The sequence below is a fragment of the Delphinapterus leucas genome, chromosome 13, assembly GCF_059928025.1.
Source record: "Delphinapterus leucas isolate spDelLeu-1000000601 "Yukka" chromosome 13, BTC_Dleu_Yukka2, whole genome shotgun sequence".
NCBI lineage: Eukaryota > Metazoa > Chordata > Mammalia > Artiodactyla > Monodontidae > Delphinapterus > Delphinapterus leucas.
In genome coordinates this window covers 8,865,392-8,871,080 of record NC_143141.1, presented here as the reverse complement: position 1 = coordinate 8,871,080, position 5,689 = coordinate 8,865,392, and positions in this window count along the sequence as shown.

Here is a 5,689-nt window from a genome sequence, read left to right as displayed (position 1 = left end):
GGGTGGGGGGCGGGGGGCGCGTTGCGTGCGAACTGGAGCCCCACAAGGCCTGGTTCCCTGTGGTGTCTTGCAAACAAGCCTCTGTAACAACAAGCCAGAGTTACATTTACAAGGAGGGTTTGCCCTGAAGACGGGGCTTAAAGGAATAAATGCTGGAAAAATACAAAGAGAAAGGGGGGCTGTATTTCTACTGAGCTCAGTGGTAGAATTAGTTGTACTAATTCCACTAGCCAGTTTACTTATCCAGCTATTTTTCATTAGGCTTATGCTGTCTCAGAGTGTTTATCTGCTCAGGTGCAAGTCCTGCCTCCCCGCTAGACGCAAAGTCAAGGGTAGACATTATAACTCATTGTTTTTGGAAACTGTATATTTTGTTGTATTGCTGTTAGACTTAATGCCATTAGTAAGTAAAAAAAAAAAATCAGTTTAAGGGAAGGATGAAATCAAATAATATACATAAGAGGTTGTAAGCTGTAAAGCTCTAGAGAGACAGGTTGTGTATGATAGAACTATTGACCGTTCAAGTCCCGTTAGCCAGCTGCCTGCCTGGGAGCATTCTCCTCAGCCAGCAAATCTGCAAGGGCACCAAAGGAATGGAAGCAAAAGGGTGTGGGACAAACTGATCCCAACCCCCATCCCATGGCTTAACATTTCAAGAATCCAGTAAGACACAGTAGAGGGGAAGACTTTGGACCAAGACTCTTTTATCCTGGTTTCTTATGAAAAACTTCTTTAGAGATTATGAATTCCAGGAAGGGTCCTGTGGCATCATCAGCCATGCACAGCGTCAGGATGCTGTGGCTTTTCACTGAGGGAAGAACAGCACAAATTTGCAGTGAAGAAGCCTTGATTATGTTGTTGCTGCTTCTGTGGAACTTGGTTAACGAGCTAGCCTTGAGAGATCCTTCAAAACAGCTTTTTCCAGTGTCCTGGAACAGAAGCTCTGTGAGGACAGCATATTCTAGGGAGACCAGTGGTAACACCAGGGTAGGCCTGCTTCATTTTGTCTCTCTGGGCTTTTAAGGAAAATACCATTGTGAACTTAATCCCCAGGAATTTACCTGTATTTTTCTATGCATATGCATACCTTGCTCTCTTAAAAATTTTTTAAGAAAATATATTATTTCAGATTCACTGAAAAGTTGAAAGAATAATCCAAAGTGTTCCAAGATATCCTTTACCCAGATTCTCCAAATATTGACATTTGGTTTATCCTCTCTCCTATTCGTGTGTGTGTGTGTGATTACTTTTCTCTGAAATGTTTAATGTTAAGTTGCAGACTTGATACGCCTTTACTGCTAAATACTTTATTGTGTATTTCATAAAAACAAGGACATTCTCTTACAAAACAACAGCATGATTATTAGAAATCAGGAAATTAAATGTTGATGCAACGCTATTATTGAATCTACAGGTCTTTTTCAGATCTTGCCAGTAGGCCACTTTAGAGCAAAAGGAAATCCAAGATTCTGTGGTGCCTTAAACCATCCTGTCTCTTTAGTCTCCTTTAATCTGGAACAGTTCCTGAATCTGTCTTTGTATTTCATGACTTTGACATTGACATCTTTGAAGACAACTGCCTGTGTTTTGGATAATGTCCCTCCCCTTGGGTTTGCCCGTGGTTTCCTCCTGCTTAGATTCACATTATGCTTTTGGCAGGTGTGGCACGGGGCGGTGCTGCGGCCGTCTCAGCGTGTCTCACGGTGGGAGGCGTATGCTGTTGATCTGTCCCATTCACTGGTCCTGTCATCACTTCATTAAGATCCTGTCTGTCAGATTCCCTCACAGAAAGTTCCCGTTTTTCCCTTTGTTGTTAATATGTATCTCATAGTAAGCTCACTTGAGACTGTAAATATACTGTTACTCCTCATACTTTCACCCACTAGTTTAAGAATCCATTGGTGATGCTTACCCAGATCAGTTATGATAGTTGACAGATGGTGATTTTCTAATTCCATGTTTCTTTCTACGCTCATCAGTTGGAATTGTACTAAAAGGAAGAACCTTACTTTCTCCCTCATTTACTCTTTGGTTTATGTCTCCGCACTCATGGATGAATTCCTGCTTTATGCAGTAGATTATAGTTTGTTATGCTCATTACCCACTTTTCTGCTTAAATTGTCCCAGACTTGGCCTGCAGGAGCCCCTTCCAGCTGGCCCTCCTGTCCTTTTGATATGTTCTCATTATCTTTGAGGACTTCTGTACTTTCTGGCACAAAACCTCCAAGACTCAGCTTGTACTTTCCAGCCCTGGAATCAGCCATCTCTCCGAAGAGTCCAAGTTCCTTTTAGTGGAGAATGATACTGAAAACCCAGATCTGGGTGCTAGGTGTGCTCCTTGCTGCTCCTAGGCCTTTTCAGTGGACAAGTGTTCTCGTAAACATAACTGGAGACACATCGAAAAATTTCCTCTGCTTTACCTTTTACATTTAATGCTATGTCCTGGGGATCTGTATGCACTGACATGGAAAGTTTGGTCTGTATTCCAGAGTGTGGGTGTACCGTTATTTCCTTAACTGTCCTTTATTGATGGACTTTTAGGTTGTTTCCAATATTCTGCTCTAAAAATAGTGGGGAATCTGTGAACCACATCATTGTCAACACAGATGTTTCAGTCTCCTAGATCCCTCGAAGGAGAATTTCTGGGTTAAAGAGTAATATATTAAACGGATAGCTTTGCCACACTGCCCCCTCGCCCCTTCCAAGAAGCTTTACCGCTCTATGCATTCGTCAGTGTGTGGAATTGCCTTTTCCCCTTTAATCTGACCAACACTGAACTGAAGAGTATAAATCTTGTAAATTTTTGCCAATCTAATGGATAAAGAAGACATTACTTTTTAAATTACATTTCCCAAATTACCAAAAATATTGAAAACCTTTTCTTGCCAGTTTATATTTTAGCTTCTGTGAATAGCCTGTCCATACCCTTTGACCATTTTTTCTTATGAGGTTATCTCGCTGGGTTGTGGAAGGTGCTGTAACTTCGGACTTTATTCTCGGCAGCCTTTGATGTCTCCTTTAAGGGTGATGCATTTTTCATCCTAAAGGAGAAGGAAACTAACATATTCTGAGCACCCCCTACGTTCCAGGCCCTGGGCCAAGCGTCGGTATGCGTTCTCAGCAAGGTCCCGGGAGGCCAGTGGTGTTGAGGGGGGGTTGAGACGAGGCATGATTAAGGCACCACCTGGGAGTGATTGTAAGTGGTTGGACCGGGATTCAGACCCGGGTCTGTCTGGATCTAGTGCCGTCTCCACGAAATTACGTAGCTCCCTTCACAGGATTTTGAAATGAATGCTTTATGTGTCAGCGTGGACGTGAAAATCAGCTACCTGGAGTCCCCAGTATCAACAATTTCTGTATCAGTAAAGGGCTTTTTCACTCAGTCCTGCGTGGTGAACATACACATCTCTCAAAACCATCTATTTTATTCCTGGAGCTATCGTGGACTCTGCAGTCAAACTTCCTGTAAGTCTCCAGCTGGCTGTGTGACTTTGGGCGAGTGGCTTCATCTTTCTGTGCCCGGTTTTCTCACCCGCAAAACTGGGCTGATGGCAGCAGCAAACCCAGAGGCTTTGCTGGGGGCTTGAATGAGTTAATACACGTCAGGTGTGTGCAGTGGTGCCTGATGCCTGCTGAAAACCCAGGGGATGTACCTGAGGATGAGTCTATATGGAAAGCACGTGTGGGGGGCCGCGTGGAACTAGCGCAGCCTCTTCTGGTTGGGTTTAATCTCTTAACCATCCCTTTTGTCATGACCCGGCCGGGAAATGGGAACCCAGGGCCCCTGGGTGCTGTGTGCTTGTATCCTCTCTCTACAGACCTTGCTTGTGCCCTGTCATGGGCCTGCCAGCTAGCCCAGTTGGCCCTTCCTGTCTGCCCACAGCTGCTGACCTGGGACAGCTGAGACACTGCAGGCCTTTCCATGTGCGGTCTGCTCAGTGGGGGTCACCTGGGAGGGTCTCAGAGGCAGGCAGTATCTGGTGGGGAGGGGCATGCTCTGGGGATAAAGAGGAGGTGTCCATTTTCTGGAATGGGGTCAGGAGAACAGACAGGTGTCCTCTGGCCTCCAGGAGGAGGGGAGGGGACCACTGGAGGGGCCAAGCGACCAGCTCCCCTCAGCTCCCTTCCTCAGAGCCTGTCCCTCAGACACCTATTCTTTCTCTTGACCTCGAGCCCCTGCAGCGCCCCTTCTCTTATGCTTGCAGGCAGGACTCTGAGGTCTCCTGAAACCCCCGGCCTCCCTCCCTGCCCCCTGCCCCCTGCCTCCACCAGTGCCCTTGAATGGCTGGCATCAGCGGCTGTTACAGTAGCTGCCTGATAAAACTCACTCACTCCAGGATGTGGAACTCCTTTCCTTCCCTGTCCTGTGTTGCTTGCATTTCAAGTGGTGCATTCTCTAGCCCATGAATTAGAGCTTTCAAGACGGATGACCTTGGTGTGCACATTCTGGGAGAGCGAAAGAAATGCATTTAGGCAGGTGCGTGTTTCTGGGAGAACAGGTCGTGTTAGGAAATGAGGATGCCCAGTTCAGGAGTCTCCCTGGGGTTATGGATTATGGGGCAGGTCATTTGGGGTGCTTTTGGCTGCCGAGTGAGCAATGAGGACGTTTACTGTCTCACAGACCTGGAGTCCTACTCTAGCAGCAGTTTTGAAGTTTCGTCGAGGACCTAGATGCTTCATCCCAGGGTCAGCCTCCCCGCGGTTATGAGATGGTTCTTAGCGTCAGCGGGACTGCGTGAAGGAGACACGCCAGCCGGTCCCCAGCCACAGCGTCTGCCTGTCCTCCCTCTGGTCTGTGGGAGCAGTGAGCATCATGTGGCCTCCCCGGACCCAGAACAGGAGGCTGTGGGCCGGCTGACTTAGGAGAGCCCCTCCGAGTGTGGCCCCCAGACCCGCCGCATCAGCACCACCTGAGGCTTGTCCGAAACGCGGCCTCAGGCCCCGACCAACCGACCGAATCAGAGACTCTGGGCTGGGGCCCAGCGACCTGTTGCGAAACAAGCCTTCCAGGTGATTCTGATGCAGGGTCCAGTTTGAGAATTGCTCCCTCAGTCTAATCAAGACCCCCCCCCCCGCCCCACTCCTCAGCTGGATATGGAGCTGGTGTTTCCGGAATCCAGAGAGGACAGTTCCCAGAATAGGCGGACGGGAGGGAAAAGTTGGGAGGTCAGCCCACAGCGTCAGCCGAGGGGCGTGCAGAGTGTTTAAGGAGCCTGTGGGCGGCTTTGCCCTCCTTGGCCCCCTGCCGCAGTGTATGGGCCCAGCTGAGTGTCCCAGCTCCCGTGCCCGCAGTCTCTCCAGCCCCTCTGAGCGGGGCCCACGCCCTCCCTGCAGGACTCGGCACTGAAGGGGGCCGCGTTGGGAGCGCCGGCCCCAGCTTCTCTCTCTGGCCCAGCGGGGATGGGGTGCGCGGGCCCTGCTGACTCACTTTCCTAAGCCGGGGCCCTAAGCGTGTTCAGGTGCGTGGGGTTTGCACATGCTGCTACTTCTCACTCAATTAGGAAGAAACAGGGAGCAGTGCCGTTAGTAGGGGCTTGGGGAATGCTGAAGGAACGGGCCTGGAGGGACGGCAGCCTCAGGGACTGTTAATAATGGCAGCGGGCTGTGACCTGCTTTATCGTCCCCTTTCGGAGGCACAGCCTCACCTTCACGTTCGGGTGGAGTAAAACAGCCACCTCCACGGTGTGAT